This window comes from Arctopsyche grandis, chromosome 12 (assembly GCF_051622035.1).
Source record: "Arctopsyche grandis isolate Sample6627 chromosome 12, ASM5162203v2, whole genome shotgun sequence".
Lineage (NCBI taxonomy): Eukaryota > Metazoa > Arthropoda > Insecta > Trichoptera > Hydropsychidae > Arctopsyche > Arctopsyche grandis.
Window position 1 is genome coordinate 1438590 of NC_135366.1, and position 18708 is coordinate 1457297.

The following is an 18708-nucleotide window of genomic DNA, read 5'->3' on the forward strand; positions in this document are numbered from 1 at the left end:
TGACCAATTTTCCCGTTGAATTTTCCACTTTACCTGTTACGGAGCTTTTGCGTGCTATGTTTAGGTTAATTTTGTTACGGTTCACTTTGAGTTCTTCTTATTTGAAATATGAGCGCGGTTCCGCTAATTAAATTTACCGTTCCATCGAAGAGTTGTGCGATTTTAATGTACACATGTATAATACACTCATGTATTAATTTCATAAATTAAGTGCTTTCGCTGTCTCCATTTACAGGTTTCGCGTATTGTTTTAAATTTTAGTTTACTGAAATGCGCTTGGGATTTAAGTTACATGCATACAAAAGTTGTGGAAATTTATGGGTTGATCGAATAATTGGATGAATAAGCGTGAGTTTTAATCATATTTATAAACTCTAAAATCTTTTTCAATTTAAGAAAGATTTGAAATGCAAAAGAAAGAAAATATTTAAAGTTTTTATGTATGTATAGACAATGTACTTTGTGTCTCTGTAAAAGTATCAAACAAAAAATTTCTTATTCTTAATAGTCCAATACCATATATTTATTTATTTAACATACTTGGGGGAGTTGGCAAAGCCGATAGACTTAAGGAGTTTGATTTATACATGTTTGTATATTAAGTGAGAAAAAAAGTAATATACATACATTCAAAATGACAATATTAAAATAAAAACAACAGAGAAAAAAAGTAAACAAGAAACAGAAATAAGATATTGGGACATAAGATATTGGAAAAGAAGAATTACAGAAATCCTTTAAATTTAAGAAATACATCAAGCTTATTCTTAAAAATATTAAGGTTATCAGAAATTAAAATTTAATTAAGAAGTATATTCCAAACTGAAACCACTCAGTTTGAAAAGAAGGAATCTCTGATCAATTTATTAGATTAGTTTTATTATCATTAGTTTATTTATTAGTTTTATTATTAGTTTATTTTTTGGATTGTTTAGATTTAGTCTAAGCGAGTGACCTCTGAGGTGGATGTTTTCGTTGAATGTTAAAAGATTGGACATATGACATTTATAATGATTATTTAGTATTTTAAAGATTCCGAGTACGTCGCTTCTTATTCTTCTCGTCTCCAGTGTATTTCTACATTTGAGAAGAAAAAAAAAGGAGCCCAACTATAACGTATGTGCGGAAAAATTGAAATTTTCCAGGCATAGCACTCGAGTAAGAAAAGGTTACGTTAAACTTGAACACGTGTATTTTTCACGCTCGAACGCATTATTATATTGAAGTGTGTGTGTGTATGTGTGCGTGCATTCTGGAATTTTCCTTCAGATTGAGGCGAAACGTTTATATGCGCGAGTGAAGAAGGAAAGAGCGGGGAAAAGCGAGGACGAGTCGAGAAGAAAAAGTAATTTCCTTCGGCTGGAGTGTCGCGGAAAATGCGGGGGGTGGGTGCACGGTAGGGGGGGAGGGTATATACAATGGGTGTAGCAAATCATTTCGTCGCGGGGAGCCCTCAGGGTTATCTGAACGAGAGGGCACCCGGAAAATGAATTCCAATAGAGAGAAAACTCCTCGAGAAAACCATTCCTCCCCCCTCATTACGGAGATTCCCGGATTTTTGCTCGTTTCGAATTTTTGACACATTTTGGGGGCGAACGGCGTAAATTAACTGTCCGTTACTTTCGTGACACGCTGTATTAATAATACGGATGGGAAAAAAGGGACGACTTTTAATTTCATCAAACTCTCGTCCGAGAAAAATGTATCGGAACTTTTATAATGGCTGAAAAATCAACGTATAATATATAAATTCCAGATAAATTATTGATAAAATCATTTATTACAGAATTAAAAAAAAATCAGAATCATTTTAAAAAGGCAAACATACATACATACATATATGTACATACTGTACGTACGATTGAGACATAAAATACAACAAATTTTTTATTTTATTTTTAAACGCACAATATGGAACGGGGCTTCAAAAATATATGGGAAAACTTATATTATTAATTTAAAACAATATGAAAAATATTTTATTATTTTCCGAGAGGTATTCATATTAGCGTAGGTTTTCATAATAATTTCACATTGATTATGTTTTCGTTTCAGCCTTCTTTTATTTGTAACGGATTTTTTTTTATATTTCACATATTTGTGAATAATGAAACAATGTACAGTGAGCGACAAAAAAAAAGCTGATTTTGAGATTTCTATGAAATTTGATTTTATTCTTATATTTAGCGATATTCGCAGTACAAAAGTTTATTAAAAGATGATAAGGATCATAAGGATATTAAAACATGACAAACTATGAATTTTACCTACGTGTTTATTGAAATATTGAAATTATTTGCGAAATGTATAAAAATGGGGAAAAACGTGTTGGCTGCATTTTGGTCGTATTTCACTTGTTTTGAAGCGACTTTCAACCTGTAAATTTTTTTATATGTTGTAAATAAGGTATTCTAATAATAAACATAAAGAAATATATAATTATTTACGTTAATAATTTGTTACTCCACATTTATTTTTTATAACTGCCCGAATTCTTCTGGGCATGGAATCAAACGTGTTGTTCTTCAAGATAGATTTATAAATGCTTCTAAAATCAGAATTCGGGCAGTTATAAAAAATAAATGTGGAGTAACAAATTATTAACGTAAATAATTATATATTTCTTTTTGCTTATTAATAGAATAGCTTATTTACAACATATAAAAAATTTACAGGTTGAAAATCGCTTCAAAACAAGTGAAACACGACCAAAATGCAGCCAACACGTTTTTCCCCATTTTTATACATTTCGCAAATAATTTCAATATTTCAATAAACACGTAGTAAAAATTCATAGTTTGTCCTGTTTTAATATCCTTATGATCCTTATCATCGTTTAATAAACTTTTGTACTGAGAATATCGCTACATATAAGAGTAAAATCAAATTTCATAGAAATCTCAAAATCAGCTTTTTTTTGTCGCTCACTGTACTACATATATGTATACGTAAATATGTATGTATATTCAATGAAACATTAACTTTCATTTAAAAAGTGTGATTTTAAATATTCTTTTGTATTTATGTTATTTACTATCGAGAAATATCTACTTCTATGTACAATATATACAATAAATAAAATAAAACCAGCGGCGTGGACTTGTGGTTAGCACTTTATGCTTTCGAATAGTGTCACGGGTTCGATTCCCACTAGAATCCGCTGGTCAGACCATGGTTTGTGACCCGATGTCGATCTTTTCTTATCAGAGTTTGGCAATTTTTATGATTTTCATTGAAACAGTTCCTGTAAAATTGGCACTCCCTCCTCAATTTCTTTCGCAAATCTTGAGATTGGATAAAAACATGCTTCAAAAATTTCTCCATAGATGTCTCTGGATGATTATAAATACTTATTGATCGTATTATATAAAATTTTTTGCAATGCACTCTGCAATGTTTAACCAAAGACGTCGTCTATAATGCAAAAGTATATAATAATATAATGTAGATATACATATATAATAATATAGTTTTTATATAATAATTATGTATTATTGTAATTTGTTTCTTGATCTATAAAGTATACTCGTCGTATTGGAGCGATCTGTAAGACATGATAAATTGAATAAACATTTGTATAATGCTAATTATAAAAGAAAATGTAAAAAAAAAACTAGTAAGCGTTTAAATTAGATACATATACAATATATATTATGTATAAAACACAGCAATATTGTAATTTTTTGCGACCAATTTGCGTGTGTTTTTCATTAAAATTTGAATTATACTAATTTTCGTTTTCGTTTAATTTTCGTTTTTTTTCATGATTATTCGTAACTTTTTTTAAAATTTTTATTATTCTCTCGCCTTATTCTCCTCCTTCTTCTGGCAAACTTTAACGAGTCGCCATTGAATCGAATGGCTGCGACAAATCTCCATTTTCAACGACCGGCACTTAATCAAAAGTTACCCAATTAGTCTCTTTCCGATTATTATCCGTGAAAAGAATATTAAAAGTTTAACATCTTCCTAGCAATAAGTTTCCTGGTAAAATATTCGTCACGATTAATATTATTATTACTCAAAAATTCAGAAATGGGAGTGCGTATTCATAAATAAAATATTCGCCTTTGTTTATAATGTAGAATTTTGTACAGACAGGAACATAGCTCAGTGATATATAATTCTATACGACTTAGAGGTCCCGATTCCAGCCCTGTTTTGACCTCAATTAAGTCAGACGCTGTATGATTCTCAAGTGCTGCTTATATTTGTGACTCTATGAATATAGTTATTTCAATTTTATGATGTTTGAAATAAATACATATACGTATATGTTACAGTGAAACTGTTATTGTTAGTGAAATTATAATTTCACTAACTCATATACACTTCTCAATGTCAGTGAATTTGTAATTCGAACGCTAACGAACCGTGCGATAATGCACGTCGTATTACCAGCCCTAACTTAACCTAACCTTAAACAAATAAAACCAACCCTAACTTATAGTGATAGTGAATTGCCATTAAAATAATGACATTTCACTATCATCAAATTGTCAAAAATTATAATTTCACTAATAGGGTTCAGTTAGTATGTAATTTATGTAGTGAAAATATAAGTATACCTAGTGAAAATGTAATAAGATATGATTTCACTGAAACGTAAGTATAATTATAATTTCACTATGACATGTATAAATGTATGTATATAACAGCAGAGCTTGCAAATTTATCTAATGTCATTGAAATGAATCTACCAAATTTACCTAACCTTTCCTGTCTCTCGCAAAATTTGAGTCCATAGCATCTCAAATATGATTTTTTTATGAAAATGATATCCACTTTGTTAAATGTATGTATGTATTTATCTATGATTTTTCTATGATACTGTAGAAATATAATTGTTTATCGATATTTGTAATTGTCCAGGAAGGTGAATTGGGTTTACCTGTTAGGCCTATATGTATGTATACAATAAAATATAGTTCATTATATGTACTACATGCAACTTGTAAACACTGTACTTATACATATATGTATGTAAGTATAAAAAAAAGGTAAAGTGTTGTGATCGTGAGAAATATCCATCTCCAGGTATTGAATGATACATATATTGAACGATAGTATGATAGGTACATAGAGTCAATACCTGATGTATTATTAAATGAAAATCATTCGATGATGGTCATGCTGATTGATTTGTATTCGTTAAAATGCTAAGTCCGTTAAATTATTTTTTATTTGAATATATAAAATGATAAAATACCGTATGGTGAGGTTAACTTCAGGCCACTCTCGTAGAATTGAAATTTTCCACTTTTGAAAATTGGCCTTATATAAAGTAGCATTACTATTTAAAGTAGCATACCAATTCGGACATACTTACATATGCATGTTTGTATTTTATGTCTATTGTGTTTTCGTTTAAGGAATTTTTGTATTTTTACTTGAATATAATATACTTATTTTTTCAGTCATGTCTTCAAATGATATTCAATATATGTACATGTAGGTACTTAACTAATCTTGAAAATTTTAATTTTAAAATTTACTGTCAAAATTTCATATTCATGTTCATATTCATAATTATATATTTTAATACATAATTTTATACTTTGATTTTATTTTATTATTACATATGTATGTATGAATTAATATTAGATACATTATTACATATTATTTTTAAAATATCCCCTTAAAAAGCACAAGCCATCTAAAGTAGAGACAGACATCTCGGTTCTTTATTTTGTTCAGAAATTTTCGGCGGTGGAAAAATTTCTCTCGTTTTTGTTACTGAATTCTTTCTCCATTAATAACTGTTGCTATTTTACAAAAACAACATTAAAAGTAAACCTTTTTGGTTTACCAAAAATGAAAAATATTCTAAAATCTTTTTGCATTCTGCCGATTTCCACGTCTTATTTCTTCTTATCGGAGAGGTTTCTATCACCAAATTACTAAAGCAAAGAATTTGGTATTTTGGTAAGCCAGGTAAAGTAATAAAAATTAATAGTAATAGAAAAAAAGTCAGGTAAAAGAATTACGGCGTATTCAATGCTGTCAGAGGACAATTGAGATAATTCGTTTGCAATGTCCAGGTCAAAATAAGATAATAAAAGAACATAAGATAAGTTAGAAATCATTCCCAGACCCCTTCTAAGAAGTATGCACATTAGGTATAAACCCGCCCTTTATAATGTAGGTTTATAAATGGCAGTAGTTGTAAACTTTTTGAAAATATTCAAAAAATGTTTTATAAAATTTCTCGAGAAATGAGAATTCTCAATTTGGCATTTTTTTCGAGAAATTCTCGATAAATAATTCTTCAGAAGGAACACTACTTGGGCGTATGAAAGTTGAAAAAAAAACCTTAAATATAAATATTAAAAAAAATAAATTTAATACATTTGAGCTGATAAATAATAAGGAGTTATATGATATTTTGAATGGCACAAAATCAGTAATGATTTAACTGTGGAAATATTTTAACAAACATAGACTAATATAGGCTCATGTTTGTTAAAAATAATTAATGTATCATTACAAACAGGTATTGTTCCAGATGCTTGGAAAGTGGCCACGGTTGTGCCAGTGCCAAAGGTAGCGGGTACCTTTAAGGCCAATGAAATGAGACCCATTAAGATATTACCTGTTGTTGAAAAGTTATTAGAACAAGTAGTTATAAATCAATTAAAAAAATTTGTTGTTATGAATGATTGTTTGACTGAGGAACAATCGGGTTTCAGAGAACGTCATTCAACTGAAACGGCCATTCAATTGATCATTTCTAGTTGGATGGGAGTGATAGATGATTCTAATAAAGTGGTTGCAGCTTTATTCTTGGACTTCAAAAGAGCGTTCGAAACCATATATAGGAGAAGATTGATAGAGATATTAAGTAAGTTAGGATTGGGTGGGAATGTATTAAGTTGGTTTGAATGTTATCTGAATAATAGAAGAAAGAATGTAAAAATTAATGAAATAGTTTCTAAAAGTTTGATTGTTCCATTTGGAGTACCACAGGGTTCTAAATTAGGACCTCTGTTGTTTATTTTATATATTAATGATTTGGTGAAAGTATTTGATATATGTAAAGTTTATATGTTTGCGGATGATACGTTAGTTTATATTGTAGGTGATGATGTGCAAGTTAAGAGTGATATTTTATCTAGGGAATTACAGTATTTAAGTGATTGGTTATGTGAGAATAAACTGAAAGTGAACTTAAGTAAGACTAATATGATGTGGATAAATAATAAAAGAGTTGTACAGAGTGATGTGATTATGGATGGGAGAGTGGTAGAAGTAGTATATTATATTAAGTATTGTTGCGTAGGGGTGGGTGGAGGATCCAAGTAAAAGGCCAACAGTCGTTTCACAGCATTTATTGATGATTCAGGAGTTAAACACACTGTCACCGCTCAGTCCAGAATGACCTGAGATCGCTTACGTACCGCCTTATAAGGGGTAGATCTCTCAGGACGTCTAATCTGTTTACTTACTCTATAGTCACGTATTCGGATATGTATTCCCACGGTATGAGAAGTGCAATCATTGTTTCATGCACTTGGCTTGTCGCTAATCCTTAAAACCCACTTATACCAGTCGCACGGTATGCATTTAGTTAATCCGTTAACAGATATCCGTTACAGATAATCTTTGAACGGTCACACAGTGTCTGGGATTCTATTCGCTTAATCCGCGGCGTACGTTACAGTATTTAGGCATTTATTTGGATTGTAAATTAAGTTTTAAGGTGCACGCAGATTATATTATTAAAAATTGTACGGCCTCATACTGTATACTGCGCTACAGTGCTCAATCTATTTAGTGGTTTTTGTATTGATAAACTGCAGAAAGTGCAGAATAGAGCAATGCGTGCAATTTTGAATGTGAGGAAACGTAAGAATGTAAGAAGTATGTTAGATGAATTGAAATGGTTGGACATTAGAAATAGTCTTAAAGTAAGCACTTTAATGTTTATATATAAGCTAGATAAGAATCTATTAACCAAACATTTTACTAATCAAACAGTTAGGAATAGAGATATACATAATTATAAAACGAGAAATAGGAATAAATTAATTATAGGTAGAGTAAAGAAAGCTAAAACTGCAGGAGGTGTTTTTTACAGAGGTGTTCAAATGTATAATGCCCTTACTGAAAGCATTAGAAGTTCTAATAACATTGATGCTTTCTTGAAGGGTGTTAATGGATACCTTTGTGGAAGATGATTTATAATTTTTTTTTGTTGTTTTGTGTTATATGTATTAGCAGTTTGTTATATAAATAAATAAATAAAAAACAAAAGGCTCACCCCCACTACGAACGAAAGATGCGCACGACTGGATTGCATATGGACCGTCGCTTTTGCGCATCTTTTCGCGAGGAGTGGGGGTGAGCCTTTATAAAAGAAACGACTCCTAATAGAACACCATGGGTTTTTAAAACATTGCCGTACATTAAACGGTTGAACCCGAAAAGGCTGTAAATTTGAACAGCACACATATGCACACACCGCCATGAATTACAACACCCCGAAATCCGGTTTCATTAAAATGTTCACGCGAGCGTATTCGATTATTAACCCCGCAACGACTGGAGTCGGTTTGCTCGCTTGATTATACAATCTCTGGCAATTCTTCTGCGACATTAGCACCGAGGGGTCGCAATCAATCGGGCCGCGAAAACCGACGCCTGTTTAACATGACAAAGAAACGGTGGTATCGAAACGGCGAAATTGTCCGTCGGGGAGGGGGGTGTTGTGCACCCCGTCGTGTTGTTGTTAATTTGGGTCGAATCGTGTCGTATACATATGTGTGATTTGACCCATGGAAGCTGACCGGATGTCGAAACCGCGAAAATTACAATCGAACCGGGACCGGCGACCCGTTCCTAATTTAACCCTCAAAGGGTCAAATGATATTTCGCTTTGTGATTTTTAATTGTGTGGAATACAAAAGGGAGCCTAACGATTGGTGAATGTGAATTTTTTATTTGTTGTTGTTGTTGTTTTTTTTATGAAGCCGTATCAAACTTCAAAGGGGCTAATTTCAAATGAATTGCTTGATTTTTTTATTATTACGCGCCTACATGTGGACAAACATACAAAAACGTATATGTAAAATTATATCTTATCATCATCATATATATATCATATTATATAGATGATAAGATAAAAACAATTTAATATTTGATTTGATTTTTAAATGCTTTTAATTGTTATTAAATCTTATATCTATTTTAATAGCTACTGATCTACTGATCATTTTCTATTTTACAATTTTAAATTAATTTTGTTAGTAATCATATTAAATTAATATAATTAGTAATAGGAAAAAGAGCTCAAAAACCTATTTATAATTTATATAAATGCTCATCATATGTATATCTAATACATAATATTAATTAAAGACTCTCTAAAGTCGATGACCTAAAGCAGATTGTGTTTAGTTAAACTGTGTTTTTTTTAATATTTAACATGTTAATTGATAATTGGAATTGTGATTTTTTATTATATTACAAGGTGAACCCGGCATGCGTTGCAATGCCACAATAACGCATGCAATTGCCGTTCCCGTTCCCATTCCCGTTCCCGTTCCCATTTGTCAGAAAAACGCAGGTAGCGAAACACATTTGAAATTATTCAATTATTTGTTTATTTTATTTACCCTAAAAATATTTGAAATTATTGCGTTGCAATGCTACTCATTCCCGTTTTTCCCGTTTCCGTTCTATTATTATTATAAAATTTGTTCAATTATTTGTTCTACTATTTTTTTCGACCCCTTAAACACGTGTGCTCTTCACGAAAAATTTCGAGTATAATTCTTGTATCAATGTGATGAAAATAAAAAAAAATCTCTAAATTTAACTAACCGGAAGTGGGATTTTTTCCTCTTAGAGAGGTCAAAAATGCTATGTCCACACCTCTGAACGTATCAAGCTGAAAATTTATATTTGTATTCTCTATGTACTAACTTGGAGCTGCTAAGGTTTTGTTCAGAATTCATAAACCGGAAGTGGTATTTTTTTTTTAAAACAATATTTCATTATTTTATTTTGACCTTTTAAATTATTTTAATCTTCTTAATATTTATTGTGTATAATAAAGATAGTAATTTTACGTAAAAATAAAAATTTTAAACAAAATCCCACAGTGTCTTGTGTAAGTTTCCCTACATTTAAGCTCAAATTGTATCGAAAATGCTCACATAACCATTATGTGTGAACGTGTATGTATGTTTAATAATCGAATTTTCTTTTGTGACCTTCTTATATTCCTCAAATACATAGATAAAGTCATGGGTTGGTCACATGCGATTTTTTTTTTATTTGAACTGCGACATAATTTTTCCACTCTGGAGCTTTCCACGCGGCAATTTGACAAAAGTGGTGCACAATTTTAATCAAATTAACAAAAAAAAAGAAATTAAAACCCACCTCATACGTGTCCAAAATAAGAGCCGAATATAATTTTTTCATCTAGATAATAATTGTCGTTCAGCGTGAAATTGCACACGCGTTATTATTAGCGGCATTTTAAGCAATTATGTACATGGCCGACGCGGTCGCGGAGAATCTCACACGAGACCTGAAATGTTAATTTCCATCAAACGAATTAATTTTCAGGCAGGCTAGGGTTAACCGTACGCGTTCGCGGAAATAATTGCGAGTCGCATAATGGTCGACTATGAGGTTTGCCCGCGAAATAAATTGCTTAATTAAACTTGATGAAGTTCTGGCGACGCTTGCATCTTCATACTGCTTGGTTTGGTCGAAAGTTTCGGCTGTTGTGAAGGTGTTGTGCGGCGGTCGGGAACGGGTTGAGGATTGTCGTTTTGCTCGGATGGGATGAAAATTATCGTCGGGGTGGTGTTTGCGAATTTATTTTCGGGTTTTGGGGATGTTTTTTTAGGATTTCAATAACATTCGTTGAGTAGGAGGTGTGTTTGAAAAGTTGTGTGAGCTTTTTTCAAACAACTTAATTTGATTTTCCAAAATGATATTTTTATTTATTTTATTAGATAGATATATACCAGGAAGGCCTAAAAAGTAGACCCTAATGCTTCTTCCTAGATAAAGATTGCCACATTTTTATTACACAACTCACTGTATTTCGAGAGGCTCGAAGAACACGAAATTAACAATTAATTAATCCATAGAGAAATCTATGGATTTAGACTTGCACATACATTTTTTACATATTGTACATAAATCAAATTCAGATATTTGTGCCTGCGGGTAGGATTTTTGCCAATTTGATAGAGGGACCGTTTCAACAATGAAATCAGATAAATTGGCAAACTATGATAAGAAACGATCGACTTGGAGTCACAAATATCCACGTCTGACCTGCAATATTAAAGATTAGCATGGGATCAAAACCGGTAACCTCTCTGCTATCTATATACAAAAAATAAAAAAAAGTTTTTTAATTTGTATATAAAATTATTATTTTGAATAAAAAGACCAATATTTTTACTATCGCCATCTATGTTTAAAACTAACAAACAAACGTCAACCGTAAACGTCAAATAGAATGTCGGCGGCAAATTACAAACGCGTCTTACACGATATATTTGCACCATCGTAATGGCGGAGGCTCCATTTACTTATATTGATGACCAAAATGAGCAATATGGCAAAGTATGAAAACGATCGGATAAGAGATAAAAATGACCACTAACATGAAAGCCATGTTTTTGATTTTTAAATGCTTTTTATTATTACGAAATTATGTTCACAATACATCTTATATCTATTTTAATAGCTACTGATCTACTGATCATTTTCTATCTTACAATTTAAGCGAAAGCCATGTGAAACGTAAAGGAGGTATGTAAAAATCTTATGTATTATTGTGTATAATTTGTAAAAATTATGCACCAAAATCTAAATCTATAGATGTCTCAATAATCATCTGTATTTTTCTGTGTATAAATTGTAATAATTGTGCATAAAATCTAAATCTATAAATGTCTCAATAATCATCTGTATTTGTTCTGCGTATAAATTTTAATAATTCTGCACAAAATCTAAAATTCATAGATGTCTCAATGGATTAATTCTGTACTTAATTAATTGTTAAAATTAATTCAATGGTCCTTGCGGCCGTATATACATATGTATGTATGTAAAATAAAAATGTCTGGCTGTATATTTCATGTATGGTTTCGAATTATGGAATGAGTATGTATTAAATATATATATATATATATATATATATATATATATATATATATATATATATATATATATATATATATATATATATATATATAATTTCTTGATGTGTATAGTACACTCGTCGCATTGGAGCGATCTGTAATGACGAGTGTACTTTGATTGATTGAATAAAATAAAAATAAAAATATCTGAATATTATTGCTGTCGGTGTTATTATAAATCGATAAAATAAATGATTGAGTAAGGTCTATTGACGAATACAACAAATACAATAATTTATTTTGTTCCGTATAAATAAATGTATAATATTAAATATGAAATATGTCATTGGTGATTTGAAACTGTGAATAAAGTGTGGGACGCTTTGAATTCTAGTTCATCAGACAAAACTCATAATTATCGACCCAATTAAACGGCAATAGGTGACTATTGAGCACTTATTCTAAAAAGATCGTGATGTTTTCCAAGAAAAGTTTTCCACCAAATCTATTACGGGAAATTTATGATTTTCATTGTTCGATCCGGCCTAATATACATAATTTTATCGAGCTACATTCACAAAGAATTACAATTGAACTAAAATGGAGCATTTTGAGTAACTATTTATTAATTTAATTTAAGGTTTGGACCATTGTGGCATTACCGGAGTCCCTATGCGCCACAATAGTCGAAAAAATACAGAGAAATGAGAAGAATAAAAATATATACATATGTATATATATATATATATATATATATATATATATATATATATATATATATATATATACAGACAAAAAAATACATTTATACACAGTCATAAAAAAACAATAGCATTATAATAAAGTAAAAATATCTATAGATATATATAAAAAAATGAATGTCTGTGTGTGTGTGTGTGTGTCTCGAATAGGCTGTTAAATCACTGAACCGATTACGATGACACTTTCAGGATTTGTTGTGTGTATGTCCGGGAAGATTACTATGAAAAAAAACGGGAAAAAACGGGAACGGAAACGGGAAAAACGGGAATGAGTGTCATTGCAACGCAATAATTTCAAATGTGTTCGCTACCTGCGTTTTTCCGACAAATGGGAACGGGAACGGGAACGGGAATTGCATGCGTTATTATGGCATTGCAACGCATGTCAGAGTTCAGCTAGTAAAATAATAAAATACAAAGTAGGGAATTTGTTGCACCTATTTATAGCCAGCATCAATAAATAAAAAGGAGCTACAAATACAAAAAGTCCCTGCGAGTCCCAAATGGAAGAGAGAAGATCAAAATTCCAATCATTAATCATAAAAATAATGATGAGCGCAGGCTAACAGACAAATAAGTTAATAAGCTAAACAATTTCCGATAACCTACGCTCACTGATATGGTGGAAAATATCAGATTAAGACATAGGAGCAAAGATTTCATTGAGAAGTCGAATACCTCTTGGAATAGGAGCCATCCGATAAAGAACTGTGCGGGCAGGAGGTACAATCATCAAATTATGATGATTGTACCTCCAAATCAAATTATGATGATTGTACCACGCATACAACTATTAGGGCATGAAGTGGAAGATGTAGAACAAAACGAATTAATGAGAAATTTATCTAATATCCATACTTTTTCCTATATTATAAACAAAGAAATACTCTTTGCACTTTCTCAATCATTAGAGAGTAATTTGCTTCATGTGGATTCCACACAATCGCAGTATACTCTAGCTTGCTTCTCACAGGCGAGTTGAAAGGAAAAAAAGAATAACCTAGCATATCTCAAGACAAATCCGAGTTAATGAATGGAAATGTCAGCAACTGTCTTGATGTGGTTGTGAAAGGTGAGTTAAGGATCAAAAGTATATGTATTTACATACATATACGTATAGTTTGTACATCTCTATCTGAATCTTAGTAATAATCTAAATATCAAATCAAACTATGTAATTAACTGACTGAAATAGTCTCTAAACAACCTTTCAAACATAGCATTAAATTGTGAATTGGGTCTTTGAGCTTTTTGATAGCACTCGGCGTATATTGTGTTATGAGAAGGTCCCCATATCTGATGATAACTTTAATCAGTGTCTAAGCTGAGGGATTGCAGGGATCACATTAATATATAGTCGGGATCCGCTCGAAGGGACGGCAATCAGGACTTTGGTCATTTCGGGCTATTCTCCCTTCGGGGTACAAATTGGCCTTTCAGGTTCGGAAAGAGTTATCGCCGTGGTTCACAACGACAATATTTTGAATATCCATAGTGTGTTATAATTTTGGGCAGTGTGTATTTATCGCGAAAGGGTATCTATCTGTCGGCGAGTAACTTTTTGCGAATGCTTCATAAATAGAAAGGATGATGCGTTGTGAAAATAAAACGATGCCGGTTCGAGAACGAGAGTATGAAAAATTCATGAAACGTTCCTGAGGTTACATTGTGAAATATGGGCGAGTGTGCGATAGATTGCTGAAAGAATACGAATATTTGATTTCGACACGTTCATCATATACGATATGAAAGTATAATATTTTTCTTGTTATTAAATTTTTTATCGTTTGGAAAATTTTCCCGATTTTTATTGCATATGTATATTCGCGCGAAAGCAATTCACGCTTCAACCGTTCGACTTCTGTCGAATTTCGTATTTAAATAATACACATGTGGTATGTTTTATTGAAAAATATTTCACACCAATCGTTTGGTACAATTCCCAAATATGGCTAATTTTATTAACTATAATCGGGGCCGCAGAGTCGTTAAAAATTCGAGCGACTATGTCTGATTTTGCGATAAAATCGTACGTATTTTTTATTTAAATAATGGACATTTATAAATTATACATAATAATTCATTCAATGTATGCGAATCTGAGAAAAAGTGATACCATATTTGTCTTTTTCTCGTGTTTACGTCAAATTAAATAACAAGTGAGTGATTGAATCATTTCTATTACCACTATTCATACTTCGTTTTCCTGTGTTTTAGCAACATATTATATACATATATACGTCTTTACATTTTAAAATTATGTATTAAGGCATTTTATTTACTTAAGAGATAATTAAGACAGTGTTTTAAAGATACGTAGCTATAAACAAATATCATACACTTCATTAGTCAAAAATTGTGTGTTGAAATTCATAGCGTTCTATTTTTCAAGATATATTTCTCTGTCGTCAGAATGCAAGGGTAAATTCCACAACTTGATAAATGACACTTTTGCAAAGGTGTCTATTTAAATCGAATTCAATGGACCTTATGGCAAACCGCGATTTGCGATATCGTCCTGAAAGGCTCGTTTCTGAAAGATACGTTTCAGGTTGTTGAATGAAGCGTCTTTCAAACGGATCACATTTGCAAAAATGTTACTGACTAGTTAGAAATCGCACAAGAGTATCGAACTTTACACACGTATTTAGATAGGTTTTGAATTTTACGTATATGTATATATAATATATATAAATTAGTAATAAAAAAGGATTTGTCCTGTTTGTGAATAGCGCTTGATTTCGACTAATTCAAATAACGAAAAGCTTTCTTTGAGCGTCGAAGGGAAGACAAACGAACTCTGATTGGACTTTGAGGGCTTTTGCAAATTTTTATATGACTTACATACATGCTGATGAATAAACTCGAACACTTTACACATATTTTATGGAGGTCTTTGTAAAAAAATTCATTTTTTGTATTTTTATTACTTTATAAACACTGGGTTCAATGTCAGTAGGGTTTGAGGAACCAATTCCTTTTTTAAATAATGAATCAATTTTTCCATTGATCGTTTTATTATTGAATTAACTCTGTTGTATACTTGGCGTATGTTTTATTTATTTTCAGACAGCTCAATCGTAAAAATAATGTACTTTTAGCATATTTCCGAAAGTGGAATCTATTTAAGTATAGGTTTCTTTATCATATACAAATTTAGTAGCCGAATACTACGACCTCACCTTGACAATAATTGTACGGTATATCGTCCTTGTATAATAATTCTCACTACCTTAAAAGCGATAAAACCTTACAGCAGAGCCTACATATATGGATATATGTAATAATAAACCCGAGGGCCGTGATTTGGCACAAATTAGGAATATTCGAGTGTCGCACGGTCGACTGGAAACAATAGGAGTTCAAAAGGAAAATTATTGCGTCCGGACCACAGACCGGTGATTTATAGGCGTGTGTGTGTATTTTTTCCACGAGAACGGAAGAGGCTTTTCCGTTTTTCCGGACCCAGTTCGAACCAGCTCCATTTTGTCCCTCAGGTGCAAGCGGCAATAAATAACGCGAGACTCTGTCCATTTTTGACCGTGTGCACTAACTTTTTAGTGTTGCGTTTATTTTTTGTTATCTTGAGACGGATTTGTTTTTACGTCACATACACATTACGGAAGGTATGAATGTGTCCATATGGAATGTGCAAATGTAAGGAATATTTTTCGTATTGCTTTTTACGTGCAGTTGCTGGCTTAAGATATACTGGTATAAACAAACCTTTAATCGTAGGTAGGTGTGTATTTTAAATTTTGAGTTTTTTTTTCTCGGAAAGGTTTCGCTTTAAGACTTTGAAAGTAGTGAAAGAGAGTGGGAGAAAGTATAAATTGCTAAAGATTTTATTTGTTGCGGAGTGACAGCTGCTTTTTCCTCCTGCGAATTAGCAAAGTTTTAATTTGTTCACCGAATTAAGCACTGAAAAACTGGAAACTTCCATTAGAGCGTGGAATGGTGAGGGGAGGGGTTTTCGTTGCGAATTAAAACTGTTTACAATTAAAGTATATGAACATTTCTTATTGTGAAGTATAGGCAAAGAAATACTTTGTATAAGAGACTGAAATGTTTTGATGAAAATATTTCAGCGAAATGCTCAATATATTATTTGATCAAATCTAATGTAATGCGTACGTAATAGTCTAATTAATGATATAAAAAATTAAAACTGGCCACATTTAAAATTTGGATAATGCATAATTGGATATATTGCATAAAAACGCATTTGAAGTGTTATATTGTATGTATGTATATGTTACAGTTGAAGAGATATTTTGACTAGATGGAATATATTCCATCTAACCCATGTAAGTCGATTCATATGGCGAATTACATTCCAACTGGTCAAAATATAAATACAACTGAAAATACAGTTCAATTATAATTTGGTACTAAGTAAGATGGAGAAATTAGGTTTTCGTGAAAACGTCATTCGACTAGTTAATTGAGTTGTAAAGTCTCCTTTTAGTTTTGAATATATTTTTGGAGCTATCGTTATACGGTTTTCATTATCTTTATTTGTAATATCTAGCAAATATTAACGTATTATTGAATTTTAAAGCATTCGTAAAAATATCAGAACTGTCAAAACTCAACTCAAGTGTATTTGCGCATGTAGACATATAATTTACTAGTTGAATTGTATTCGAATATGAATAAATGCCAGTTGGAATATATTACAACTGAAAATACACTTCGACTGTAACATATACATATATTATACGACATTGAAAAAGGGTCAATTTGGAATGAAAAACCTGTATTAATTCGACAAAAAGCTTGAAATACGATTAACAATAATGTGTTCTTTTCTACGATTTCATTTTTTGTATTCAATATTTCATTTAATGTTATATAATAGATTCGATCGAAAAAAAATATGTATGTCAAGTCAAGCAAGAATATGTAAATTCAAATTTTATATGAAATTAATGTTTGAAACTTTCAACTTTTTAAATACTAATTTATTGATTTGATCATTCAGACTATGGGACGATATATCATCTTTTACAAAAATAAAAATAATTTAAATAAATATTTGAATTTAAAAATGTTTTGAAGTATCTTATAAAAATGTTGTTGGAAATATGTCTGAAGTTAACTGTTAAATATATTTCACGTTTAAAATGTATTTTATCTTCTAATATTACATTTTATCTATCGAATTTTATCATGCTATACATAACATTCGATAAAAGGAAATGCGAATTTCATCTTGAGCTATTTTAATTTCAAAATCTTTCTTTGGCCCCCTTTGTCGACGTTTTATTCGAATTTTTCGTGATCCTTGCATTCGGGGTTTGATAAAAGGAGTACGAAGCAATTTAGCTTTGTTTCACTTTCACTGAGCTGGCAAAAAAGTGCTTTGCCCCAGATGAAAAAAAAGAGGCAGGCGAAACCTGTCGCATTGACATCGACGCCGAATCAATATCGTCCCCATATTATTTTTCAGATGGATTATCGAGATGGTATTTTTAATTAGAAACACAAAAATAAAAAGACTTTTGTGTTTTGAAAATTTTACCACCCGATTTTTAATCAACATTTCAGCACAACTGTCGAGTCTACTTTAGGTCGTACAAAACCATTTAGTAATATTTAAATTTGTATCTAGAACATAATATACCAATAATAGAAAGTCTAAACTATGAACTATGGAAGGGTGCTATGAACTTTTACAAACTATTATATATTATATTTCAAATCTTTTCAGGCCGTCATAAGCATCTCAAATTATGTGGATTAAATCGCCGGTTGTTCGTATTGGTTTATTTTAAGGTGCTTAAGCCCTTTCCACCCGGATTGAAAATTGAGCCGTTTGACTTATGATTTCG